We start from the raw sequence: 12847 nt of genomic DNA on the forward strand, positions 1-12847 counted from the left end.
TCGGCAGCCACACAGCCCCCTCTTCTCCCTACATCACGGGGGCTCTGAGAGCAGGGCCAAGGATTCATTGCAGCTGGTTTCCTTCTCCAGGTTTGGGGAGGGTCCTGGCCCTGGAGATGGGGAGGGGATGGTTGTTTATTTTCTCTTATGTACCTGAATCCAAAGAAAAATACTCACATTTTTTCTCCTCCCATACACTTCCAAAAACACCCCACCCATCCATAGAATAAGTAGGCAGTTCATGTCTACAAGGGTAGGCCAGGGGAGCCAGCTATTTTTCAAGCTTGGCAAAGTTAACATAGCCCTGGAGGAGCCAAGGAGGGGTAAAAGTTTGGGGGAGAGAGCGAGAACTGGGGGACTCAGAGAAGGGTAGAGCTAGGAGACATGAAGAGAGAGGGACGGGAGTTGGGGGACAGGGGAAGGAGGTATAAAGGGAGGGACGTGGAGGAGAAGGACAGATAGTCGGAGAGAAGTGCTAATGAGAGAGAGGGACGCTGTGGAGAAAACCCAACTTCACTTTGAGGATGGCTAAGGGAGAGGGAGAGGCTGGAAGGACTTGTGGGGGGTATCAAAGAGAAGAAGAGAGCGCCATCCCCCTCCCAGCTCTTGCAGGTACAGGATTCAGTAGGAATCCAGCTCAAAAAGAGGGGACAGTTTGTAGGATTTCATTTAGACCTTTGCCTGATTTCCTTGAGTCAAGGCACATGCTGCCTGGAGCAAGGTCATTCCCAGTGGCCGAGCTCTCCCCTTGGATTGTGGGGATTCTATTTAGGGATGCTTCCCCCCCCCCCCCCCCCCCCCCACCATGCTTTATGCTGTAGACCCTAAATAGCCCATCCCAGGGCTCCAGACTCGCCTGGCTTCCTTTCCTAATTAGCATTCAAATGATTAAAAAAAAAAAAATCCATCCCCCTGCAGCTCCCCAACCTAAGAAGCCGCTAAATAGAACAGCTGAGCTCAGAACCAGGCCAGCAGAGCCTGTTCCCTCCTGTAGTCAGACTCAGAGCCCTGGCAAGGGGGACTTTGATACTGGGAGAGACAAGGGGCCAGAGGTGAGGAGGGAAGATGGATCTGATCCAATGGCCCCAGAGGGCTATGTAACCATAAAGGTTATAACTTCACTCAGGGGCTCTTGGAGGACAGGGGCGGGAAGATTCCAGCTTGTGGCAGGGCCCCCCATCACCATCACATACTTAACAGTACCCCAGGGAGCCCTCCATTAGCACCCCTCTGTAGCTGGCACTGGATCCTGGCCGGACAGCTCCTCCTGCCTCCAGGTTTCTCTCCCAGCTCTTCCTCTCCCCCTTAAAAGCTCTGATTCCTTCCCTCCTGCTCCCCTTGGGACATGACCGAAGGTCATCTGTTGACCACTGATTCTCCCCACACTGACTCTAGCCAAAGACTGACCCAGGGATTCCCCAGACGACATCACTGCCAATCCATGGGGAGTCAAAGGCTAGGGAGGGGGATGGTGGGATCTTCAGGGCTAAGTGCAGGGGGATGGGAGACCAGGGGATCTAAAAGGAGCTGGAAAGGAGGCCGGAGGTGGGGGGGCTGGGGCTGGGGGGGAGCTGAGGATGAGGGACTCTGGGGCCAGCTTCCAGGCCAAGGAACTAAAGTGGGAGAGCTGTGTGTGAAGTCGGCCACCCCACCCAAGAAAACTTTGGCAGAATAAACAAACAGCCAACACAGAAGCTCCTGTTTGAGAAGGCGGTGAGACAGAGGCCAGCAGAGGTAGGGGAGGCCTGAGAGAGGGCAGGGAGGCTGCTCAAATAGGCCCCGGGACCCTGGGCAGAGGACGGAAATGTTTGGAGCAGGGTGGAGCAGTGGTTTTTGAGGGGGAAGCCAGAGGGTGAGTTTTTGCTGCTTCTAGGAAAAAGAACAGTCTTAATTCAGAATCATACTGGTCAGCAGCTCTTTAGAGGGGGTTGTGTCAAGTCCCTGGCTCCCTCTGGTTTGGCCGGCACCTCAGGGTCTCAGTCCCCCACCCCGGGGTGGGACCACTAACAAAGATATCTCCCCTTCTCGATCCCTCACCCTTCCCTTCCCTTTCTACCTCAATCTCAGCTCCACTCCAATATTTTTCTTTAATTTTTTTTCTTGTTAATTTCTTTTTATTCTGAACTTAAACGGGCACCCAATTAAATGATCATTTCCATATGTAATGTAGAAAAGGAGAGGATTATACATGAAACTATGTCATTCCAAATTTATCCTGAAATCTAATGCTCATCCATCAGCAAGCGGTGATCCATTTGCAGATAATGAAGCCTGGGGGATTCAGAGTTGAGGTGGGGGAGACAACCAAGCCTTCATTTCAACTTCCCAATATAAGAGAATTCTGGGAAAGGCGAAAATCACTGATTCTGTCAAGAAATCAGTAAGCCCTCACTTCTTCCTAAGTTATCTTTGGGGAAAAGGAACAGAAATGTAGAGCACTTCACACCATCTCCCTGGATAAAGTCTGGGACACCCAAATGATCTTCCAAGAGATCAAATGAGACAATATTTATGATAAAAAAAAACCCAATATTTAGAACAGTGCCTGGAATACTAGTGTGCACAACATGTTTATTCCCTCCCTTCCCAGGAGTCCCAAAGATAGAGATGATGTGTACCACAGGGGGAGCTCCACAAACTCTGATCAAATGTCAGCCTGAGATTTAGGGAACAAATCCCAGGGAGTTAAGTGACTTGCCCAAGATCATGCTAGCTAGTTAAAAAAAAAAAAAAAAAAAAAAAAAAAGCAGGATTCGAAGCCAGTATTTCCCAGCTCTGAATCATCATTCTCTCCACTACATCTCCCTGTTTTTGTGTAGAGAAACATAAATAGCCAGGGATGAACATGGAGCCAGACACGCAGAGAGAGTGCGAGAGAAGTGGGGAGACTTCTGTACCGAGCAGGAGGAGTAAGGGGCAGAGGGGGCAATGGGGATAGGGAAACTGGGCTCTACAGCAGTTACAGGGCAACCTAGGAGGGCGGGAGGAGCTCCCCCTCTCACACAGATCCCCAGAGTTCGATCCCGTCATGTCTAAGTAGGCTAGTCCAAGCTCTGGGCCGAGTTTGGAGCCGCTGGATTATCTGCAGGGAAGAAAGCCAGTGAGTGGGGACTTGGGGGGGATGAGGCTTCTTGGGGAGCTGGAGTGTGAGGGGGAGCATCAGTGTGGGGGGAGGCGTGAAACTGTGAACCTATGGGGTGTCCTGAGCCAGGAGCAGAGTGTGCAGGAGGAGAGTGTGATGGTGTGAGTCTGTGTGCAAACATGAGAGAGAAAGAGACCGTGGGGTTATATGTGTGGGTGTGAAATATGTGTAGAAAGGAGAGGGAGGGAGAAAGAAAGAGACAGAGAGACAGAGAGACAGAGAGGGAAAGAGAGAGAGAGAGAGAGACAGAGAAGGAAAGAGAGACAAAGAGACAGAGAGAGAGACACACAGAGTGGGAAAGAGAGAGAGACACAGAGTGGGAAAGAGAGAAAGAGAGAGAGAGAGAGAGAGAGAGAGAGAGAGAGAGAGAGAGAGAGAAAGACTAGTTATATGATATGTGAAATAGGGATAGAAGGGAGAGGGAGAGGGAGACAGAGAGGGAGGGAGAGAGTGGTTGTATTTGTGTGAGGATGACTTGTGTTGGGCTGGGGGGAGGGGGTAGAGGATGATGGAGGTGTGACAGACGGGGTTCTCTCTTCATTAATGGGGCCAAGGTCAGAGGTGTGATCCCTGGACGTCCCGGAAGCCAGGGATTCTGCATGAGACACAGACATGAAGATAATTTTCTTGTCTCTTCCCTGAACAGAAGGCATGTCCAGGGCCCTGCAGGAAACTGAGCCAAAACGAAGGCCAAAGCCTCGTCCCCCCCTTTCCTGACACTCTTCCTCCGGGCTGATTCCCTACAGTTTAGCCAGCTGGTCTCCCCTCTCCCTCACCCTCCTCCTTTGCTGTGATCCAAAAGTCCACGAGACTGACTCAGAACCCCAGATCCCACAAGCCCCATCACCCCCCGCCATGAGAACCAGGACAAGGGGTTCATTTTAGAAGTGGAGAAACCCACCCGGATTTCTCCTGTAGCCTGACCTCCATCCTGCACTCCTCCAGATTCAGAAAATAGGTTTCCCTTCTCCTTCCGGAGTGTCATGGGATGTACATATATATATATTTTGTAATTGCCCCAATTTTTCCTGAATGAGAGCAGGAGGCTCAGGGGCAGGCAGGGAAAGAGATGGTACACTATATTTAATCTTTTTTTTTTTTTTTTTTTTCTCACTACAGTTAATCTTGAAACTGTTTCTCCTAGATCCAGTCTGGCTAAATTCGCGCCTAAAGCCAGACTCCTTGTTCATGGGAATGAGCCATAGGAAGAGAGCTTTATTGGGGGCCCTGGGGTAGTCTGACCAGTGCAGGAGAGTGGCAGGAGGTCCCTGTGGTCTTTGCTGTCCAGATCCTAAGGGTTCATCCCGCCTCGGCCCCAGGGTCAGGTCTTTGCAGCTCCGGCCAGTGATCCCAGCTGTCCCTGGGCGGGGGCGTGGCAGGGTCCCAGGTAACACTGAAAGGAGACTTTCTGCCCCAGGGGATGGGCCTGATCATTCCTCTCCTCCCCCTCACACTCAGGGCACCCTGAGAGAACGTCCTGGCCGGCCTCCAGCCCACCAGGGTTTTCTCCAGGTTGATCCCCACTCAGAGCCCGGCATTCGGCCCTGGCCGCCTGCAGGTTTCAGTGTCCCCGGTCCATGCCTGTCTCTCCTTGGCTGCCACTGAACACTCCCCCGCTTAATTCCACAGTATCCAAGGAGAGGCCGTGAGAGGCACGAACACGGAGCATGAATCAGAGGGGAAAGCTCGGCCGGAGGGGAAGGGCCCTGATCCCCGTGTCAGAGCCTCGGCTCCGGCTCTGGCTGCGCCACCGACTGGCGGGCTGACCTTGGCAAGGACAAGCTGTCCTTCCAACTCAGGCTTCTGCCAGGGGGCCGCAGGGTCAGGAAGGACCCAGAAGTCCGGCCACCCCACGGATAAAGAACGAAAGCTCAGGAGCCCCAGCTAGGCTATGTCGGAGGGAGGATTCGAACTCTGGTCTTCCTAGTCATGGGCTCTTAACACTGTGCTACCCAGCTACTTATGATGCTGGGTGGGGGGAGGAGGCAGAGAGGGCCCCTGAGACCCAGGATGACAAACCATGAGAGAGGGGGGAAAAGACGCGTGGGGCAGGATCTTTTCTGGCCCGTTCTTTGCAAACAGGACCAGCCTTTGAAGCAAGAGTCTTACTGGGTCCTGAGAGTGATGGGCACTGGGGGGCCTGCCGTGAGGGCAAGAAGGTGGGGGGAGGGAGGGTGTTGTTGGTGAGATGGGAGTACTGATCAATGGGAGGGAAATGCCAGAGAGAAGAAGCTAATGGACAGGAAGGAGAACTAGTACACTTTCTTTCTCTCTCTCTCTCTCTCTCTCTCTCTCTCTCTCTCTCTCACCTTCCAATCTGTCTTTCTTCCTTCTGTCTCTTCCCCATCTGTGTTTCTCCTCTGTTTCTGTCTGCTTCTGTCTCCCTATGACTCTCCCTTTGTCTCTCCTCTTCTCTCTCTCCTTCCCTCTCCCCTTATCTCCTTTCCCCTCCCTCTGTCTCTCCTCTCTCGATCTTTCCATCTCTCTTCTCCTTTCTCTCCCCATATCTGTCTGTCTCTGTCTCCTCATATCTGTGTCTTTCTTCTCTCTGTTTGTCTGTCTCCCTATGACTCTGTCTCTCCCTCTTTCCTCTCTCTCTTTTAATGTCTGATTCTTTCCTCCCTCTCTCCACCTTCCCATCTGTCTCTTCTCCTTTTTCTCTGTCTCTTTTCATATCTATCTATCTCTTTCTCCATATCTGTTTCTCTCTGTTTCTATCTTCCTATGTCTTCCTTTGGCTCTCCCTCCCTCCTTTCTCCCCCTGCCTCCCTTCCTCTCCTCTTCTTTCAGTCTTTCTGTGTCTGTTTCTGTCTCTTTCCTTCCTCTCTACACCTCCCCATCTGTATCTCTCTTCTTTTTCTGTCTCCCCATCTCTGTCTCTATTTCTTCCCTCCCCCCCACTTTGATTGGTGAGGCAGTGTTCATTTCATCCTATCACACTGATGTGCCCCATTTTTCCTAGACGGTACAATTTCTAAACTTGTGGGGGCACACAAGTGTGCCCCCTTCCCCCTCCCAAATCCTCAGTTATCTCAGTCCTGGAGAGCCACAGATGCATGTAATACAAGGAGTGTTCAGGATAGGGAGAGGGCTGGAGGGAGCCTCCTGCTCAGGAGCCAGATTGCGGCAAGTCCCATTCATGTCCCCAACATTCCCACTAACCCTTTCCTACTTGCTAGAAAAACTCAGAGAGGGAGAAAGAAATAGACCGTCAGAGGCACCCACTGCCAACCAGCCAGCTCATGATTAGTTAGAAGAAGGCATTCTCCCGAAGTGATCACTTTCTTTAGATTCACTCTGCATGTTTCCATTGGGTTGGGACCCATAGCTGCATGTAACATGGTTATACTTTTCAAATAGTATGGTTTAGAGCACTTACATCGATTAAGGGAGTCATCATTCACAATATGTACGACCTGGCTTTCTATTTTCCATTTGTTGCCTTCCACAAAACCCTGAAAATGACAGTGACAGCACTGAGGGGTGCAAGTGCAAGGACGGGTGACTGAGGACAGGACAAAAATTAAAGAGTTGTCTCTGAATCCCAAGTCCCTGAGATGACATCGGGAAGAACTCCATGATGACGGGAGGGAGACAGAGAAGGAGAACTCTGGGATGAGGATTTGGCCACTGCGGGAGAAGGAGATGGCAAACCACTCCAGTATCTTTGCCAAGAAAATCCCAGGGAGGTCAGGGAGTCACAACCGAAAGGACTATCTATTCATACAAAGACCCCAGCCAGCCCGGGATTGGGAGGGGGCAGAGCTGTGGTGCCTGGAGGAGGAGTATCCCGTGAAGGGAAGTTAGACCGCCAGAAGGCGGACTTCCAGAAGCACCCAGTCCACCCCTCTCCGGGCAAGGGTATTCCTCCGGACCTCAGAAGCTTGGCATCCGCGCCCAAGCTGGCAGCCTGAGTCTCCTTCCTCAGGGAAGACTTCCAGGTATTAACAAGGACAGGCTCCCCTTCCCCAGGTCCTCCCTAAAACGGGAGCAAATGCCCGGCAGCAGAGCCACAGCCTCGCGGGCACTTGGCCGGCCGGTCCAGGAGCATCAGATGCCAGATCCAGGAACCTGAGGCTCCCTGGGCATCGTCTCCCCGCAATCTGGGACAAAAGGAAGGGAAAAGGAAAACACCGCGTTTCCAGGCGCGCTGACCTCCCCAGGGGCTTTCCAACAGTCCTCCCTGAGCCGCTTTTCCTTCCAGGATCCACGGTCGCGCCCCCAGATTGGCCAGAAGGGCGAGGCACGGTCCCCTGGAGGAGGAGGAAAAGGGACAGAGAGGCTCCGTCCTCAAAGTTCCCGGGGAAGGAAATCAGCGTCTCAGAGCGCGTTCCTCGTGCGCGCTGCCAAAGCGCCCCCCCCCCCGGGAGGGGCAGGGGAAGAAAGGGGGCGAACCTGCTCCCTGGGACCCTCAGCTACACTGTTCCGAACTCCCGCCCGCCTCTCTCCAGACCACACCGCACGGCCGCGCCCCGCGTGACCGAGCCCTCCACCTCAGGTCTCCCTACGGCGCTTCGGAGCCCCAGGCAGGTGGAGACCGCCGCTTCCTCGCTCCCTCCGGCGGGCCCTAAGTGCCCTTTCCCTCTCCTGGTGGGCGCGCGCGCACCCCCCCACAACACACGCACACACACATATACACACGCACACACACACGCACACGCGAGGTTCACTCGGAAACTCCCGACCCAGCCCGGTGGTTCCCTTCCCAGACTGGCCCACACAGTCAATCAATACCTCTCTCTTTAGCGGGACACGTGCGGTACATGGTGTGAGGGACTTTTGGAACTTACATAGGTACTCTCCTCACGGAGGAGCCCCTAAGACTCCATCGTCCCCACCCCCGGCCCCGCTCCCACTTCAGGCTTAGCCCTTTAGTCTAACACCAACTTCTTGCTCCCGCCCTGACCCTCCAGTTCTCCTCACTTTCCCCAAGTTTAGAGAGCTTTCTTCCTGCCCCTCGCCCATCCCGCTATGAGGACGCAGCTTCTCGCGCTCTCGGGGAGTCGGGCAGGGGGCTTCCCGGATTCTAGGGATGAGGAGGGGGTGATCTGGGGACGCCAGAGTAAGGAATGGGATTAAATATGGACCTCTGGGTGGGCAGGGAGGCTGTGTGAAATGAGGCATCTGGAGGACGGACCCCTGTCTTCTTCCCCTCTCCATCCCAAGGGGCGCTCGAACCCGAGGAGAGAGCCTTCCGGTGCCCTCAGGTTTTCTCCCTCCCCCAGCCCGAGCATTTCTTCTTACCTGTGGGGTCCGGGGCTGCTGGCTTCTACCTGCTTCCAGGCAGCTGGAGCTCCTGCACTGGGGAGGGCCAGGGGGTGGGACCAGGCTCTGGGGCGGGGCAAGTGGGCGGAGGGAGCTCCATCAAGAGGGAGGGAGCCTCTAACCCATCTCGCCCCTGAGAATGAAGGGGCACTGACCGTTGCAAGCTTAAGTGCGGGCCGCTCAAGATCTAAGAGCCGGTTGTTTTGTCTTGTTTTACCCCAAAGTTGGAGCCCGATGGAAGCCTGGGTCCCTTATTAGGGGAGGTGAACCCTCCCCCCCGCACCCCGTAGTGAAGAAAGTCAAGGAGGGACCACTAGAAGTAGCTAATCATAGTAACTCACGATGACGCATTGCCTTAAAATTTATAATCAGTGTGAAGTATGAAGTTATGGAGATATGATTATCCCCACTTAATAGATGAGGAAACGAAGTTTCAAGAGTCACAGAGCTATTAATTGTTGAATACAGGACATGAACCCAAGTCTTCCAACATCCAATTTGGAGCTCTTTCTGTTGTATCTATCACATTCCCTTTTCATTAGACAGAAGGAAGGAAGGAAAGGAAAGAAAGAAAAGAAAAGAAAGAAAGAAAAAGAAAGAAAGAAAGAAAGAAAGAAAGAAAGAAAGAAAGAAAGAAAGAAAGAAAGAAAGAAAGAAAGGAAGGAAGGAAGGAAGGAAGGAAGGAAGGAAGGAAGGAAGGAAGGAAGGAAGGAAGGAAGGAAGGAAGGAAGAAAGAAAGAAAGAAAGAAAGAAAGAAAGAAAGAAAGAAAGGAAGGAAGGAAGGAAGGAAGGAAGGAAGGAAGGAAGGAAGGAAGGAAGGAAGGAAGAAAAAGAAAGAAAGAGAAAGGAAGAAAAAGAAAGGAAGGAGGGAAGGAAAGAAAGAGGCGGGGAGGAAGGTAGAAATTTTTGTTGTTCAGCCATTTTTCAGTTGTGTCCAACTCTTCACGACTCCATTTGGCATTTTCTTGGAAAAGATATGGGAATGGTTTGTCATTTCTTTCTCCAGCTCATTTTATAAAGAAGAAACTGAGGCAAACAAATGATTTGTTCAGGGTCACACAGCTAGGAAAAGTCTGAAGTTGGATTTGAACTCAGGGAGATGAGTCTTAGTAACTCCTGGTGTGGCACTGGGAGGAATGTCTTGTCATCCAGGTGGTGAGTTAGACATTTTTAATGGTGATGGGGTAAGGTGGATTTAAGGAATAGCTAGGTGGCACATAACTAATAATAACAATAATAATAATAATAAATAATAGATAAGCTGTAGCACCTGGAGTCAGGAAGACATAGTTCTGAATTCAAATCCTTCCTTACACAATGGCTATGTGATCCCAGCCAAGTCACTTAGTTCTCTTTGCCTCAGTTTCCTCATCTGTCAAATGAGTTGGAGAAAGAAATGACAAACCACTCCAGTATCCTTACCATGAAAATCCCAAACGGGTCACAAAGAGACAGGATTGAATAACTAAATCATAATAACAAAAGTGGAGTTGGGGGAGGAAGAGAAGAGAACATTTAGGGGGGTGGGGCAGGGCAGGTGAATGGGCAGGAGGGAACTGGGACAATTGGGCAGCAGCCCATCCACCCATCCCATGTTCCAATTCTTTCAGCTGTCATTTTGTGGTCCAGCCCTGGAATGACTGGCGTCCAGGGCTCCGTGCATTCAGTCACATTCAGGGCCCAGGACTGGGTTTAGCACTCCTGGCCCCCAGGCCCCTGGCTCTTCTTCCCTCCAGCCGATAATTTTATTGACCTGTAAAAAGCACGTTGAATTGCAGGACAGGATAGATGCCCCAGGATAAGAGTGGGTGAAAGGCTTAGGAGGAAGGTGAATGACTTAGCTGAAGAAGCCCCAGAACAGCTCTGGGAGACAGGACATGACATAGATATAGCAAGAGGGAGTGCAGGAAAAAGATATGACTTCAAATTTTGGAGAACAGAAAATCTGACCTTTTAAAAGTTTCTGGGGGTGAGGATTGGGAAGGGAAAAGGAAGCTTGGGGAGATTGGCAAATCTGGGATGTCTGATGCTTTCTTGGACAGAGGACATGCTGATCTCCATCTCATCTGACAGTAGGACCAGGGAGAACAGCAGAAGTGTTGGTTAGGCAGCAATCATCCTCTCGTTCTTCTCCCCCCACCCCAATCTCTATAACTATTTGTCAAGTATATTATACTGGGAATTCTTTTGTCTATAGGTTGGACTACATGGCCACTTAGTCCCTTCACATTCTCTTATTCTGTGATCCCCACCCCCTACTCCCTTAGCCCCTTCCCTCCCTCCTTCCTGAAGGTGACTCTTGCCTGCTGGGTGTCTCCTGCCTACAAAAATAGACATTTCCCCAAAGAATCAACCTAGATCCTGTTTTTTTTTTTTTTTTTTTTTTTTTAATGAGAACAGCAAATTCAGGTCCTCAGCATCCCCAGTCTTACAAGTTCATATACACACATACACACTCCACATACACATACCTCTCTTCATACTATTTCTATTTCTTCTTAGATCTGAGGAAGATTTCATGGGGGAATAGAACAACAAGAGTTAAAGGGGCAGGGAAAATGATAGGATGATAGCTTTTGAGTTCAAAGTGACCCTTGAGGGAAATGAGTTCAATTTCCTTATTTTACAGATGAAGACATTGAGGACAGAAATCTTAACCAAACTTGCCCGAGGTCATAAAAGCAGTCCAATGCCAGGACTGGAATTTTGAACCCAAGTCCACTGACTCTGAATCCACTGGTTTTTAAGTCCACTGACTCAGAATCCATTGACTTTTTTTTTTCGCACTTCAGCTTTCTGTTTTCAGTCCAACTTATTTATTTTAAGTAAGGAAATGGAGGCACAAAAAAAATCAAATCACTGCCGATTTTTGCAATGCCAAATGCCACTGCATTTGCAGTGCCAAAGGATCTAGAACTGGAAAAATCCTTTGATTGCTCCCTGCATTCTAAGGGTGAAGAGGTGGTGATTTGCAGAGTCACAATTCAGACCCAAGCCTCTTGACTACAAAATCAGTCCTATTTCCTACTAAAGTCACACCATAGTATTTGTCAGAGTCAAAATTCAGACTCTAGGCTCGTGATCCCAAATTCAGTATTCTTTTCGCTTTTCTCAGGACAGAAGGGTTATAATTTATTGATTGGTGAAGAATGGAGTCTGGAGAAGGTATTTTTCTTTGGAGCTATTTCCTCACAGGAGAGAAGTATTAAAGACCTGAAATATATAGGCTAGAGGAAGCCTCAGAGTGTGGTCCTCACATCCAGGAGTTTGCCTAAAAATGACTTGGTCCAGCCTAGGCTGCCCGGCGAACCCTGTGGGGAGAACCCAGTAGCTGGGAGTCCAGAGCCAGACTCAGAGAGCTCAGAGATCAAAGGGAAGAGAAAACTCTTTAGACCTCAGTTTTCTCATCTGTAAAATCAGGTGGTTGAATTGGACAATCTCTGAGGTCCCTTTGCGTTTCTATGATCTTTTGATAGCATTCAAAGGACCGTGAAATTAAAAAATAAAATAAAATAAAACCTCAAAACTTCCAACCCTCTACCACCATCTTTGCTTTGGGAGATATAGAGCAGCACCTTCTAGGACTTTCAGGGACAAGGGAAGTAAGGAATCAGGGATGAAGTGGAGAAGAAGAAGGCTTAAAAGAGTCAGAGAAGAGGGGAGTTCCAAAGAGAGGAAGGCTGCGAGTAGATCCTGCTTTGCCCAGGCACTGGGCGAATGTGGAATTGTCTCAGCTTTCCCCAGGAGTTCCACCCATTATGTACGAGCCTTCCTCTTGGCAGGACAAAAGCTTACCAGCCCATGAAATGTTTTACCCTCCCTTAACCCACCAATCGGGGCAACTAGGTGGCACAGCGGGTAGAGTGCCAATCTTCCCGAGTTCAAAAACTGGCTTCAGATAATTCCGAGCTGTGTGACTCTGTGTAAGTCATGTAACTGTTTGCCTCAGTTTCCCCATCTGTAAAATGAGCTGGAGAAGGAAATGGAGAACTACTCTAATGCCTTTGTCAAGAGAACCCCAAATGGGGTCACAGAGTTAGACACGGCTGAACATGACTGAACAACAGCAACCAAAACATCCCTCCGACGATGCCAGCGGTGGGTTGGTCCAGCTGCTTCATGCCCCTCAGAGGCTGGACAGCAAGGCGCCCAGATTGTGGTGCTCCAGCTGATCTAGCGCCAGGAGGTGCAAGGGGGGAGGGGAGATGGGGGTGAGACAGCTGGTGACTCACTGGAACCTGCCAGGCTCTAGGCTGGAGGAGGCCCTGCCCTCTGGTGTCCATCGGGGAAATGGCACGTTTTTGCAAATGGATTTCTAAAGTGTTTAAGCTTAGAAATTGCTTTCCTGGAGCCTGTGAGGGAGGTAGTGCAACAATCTTGTTCCCCATTTTAGGTTTGCAGAAGCTGAAGTTTAGAGACAGCTGACAAGACACTCTCTCG

General features: G+C 50.6%; 1 protein-coding gene across 1 annotated transcript in view; it reads right to left on the reverse strand.

The window, feature by feature from the left end:
* Positions 1-8455, reverse strand: part of ZNF385C (zinc finger protein 385C) — a 72885-nt gene extending 64430 nt beyond the window's left edge. Inside the window, exon 1 of the mRNA XM_031966284.1 lies at positions 8387-8455. The gene's annotated coding sequence lies outside the window, so the exon portion shown is untranslated. The remainder of the gene's footprint in view (positions 1-8386) is intronic.
* Positions 8456-12847: the final 4392 nt, after the last annotated feature.

The sequence above is a fragment of the Sarcophilus harrisii genome, chromosome 4 (assembly GCF_902635505.1).
Source record: "Sarcophilus harrisii chromosome 4, mSarHar1.11, whole genome shotgun sequence".
In the NCBI taxonomy this organism is placed as follows: domain Eukaryota; kingdom Metazoa; phylum Chordata; class Mammalia; order Dasyuromorphia; family Dasyuridae; genus Sarcophilus; species Sarcophilus harrisii.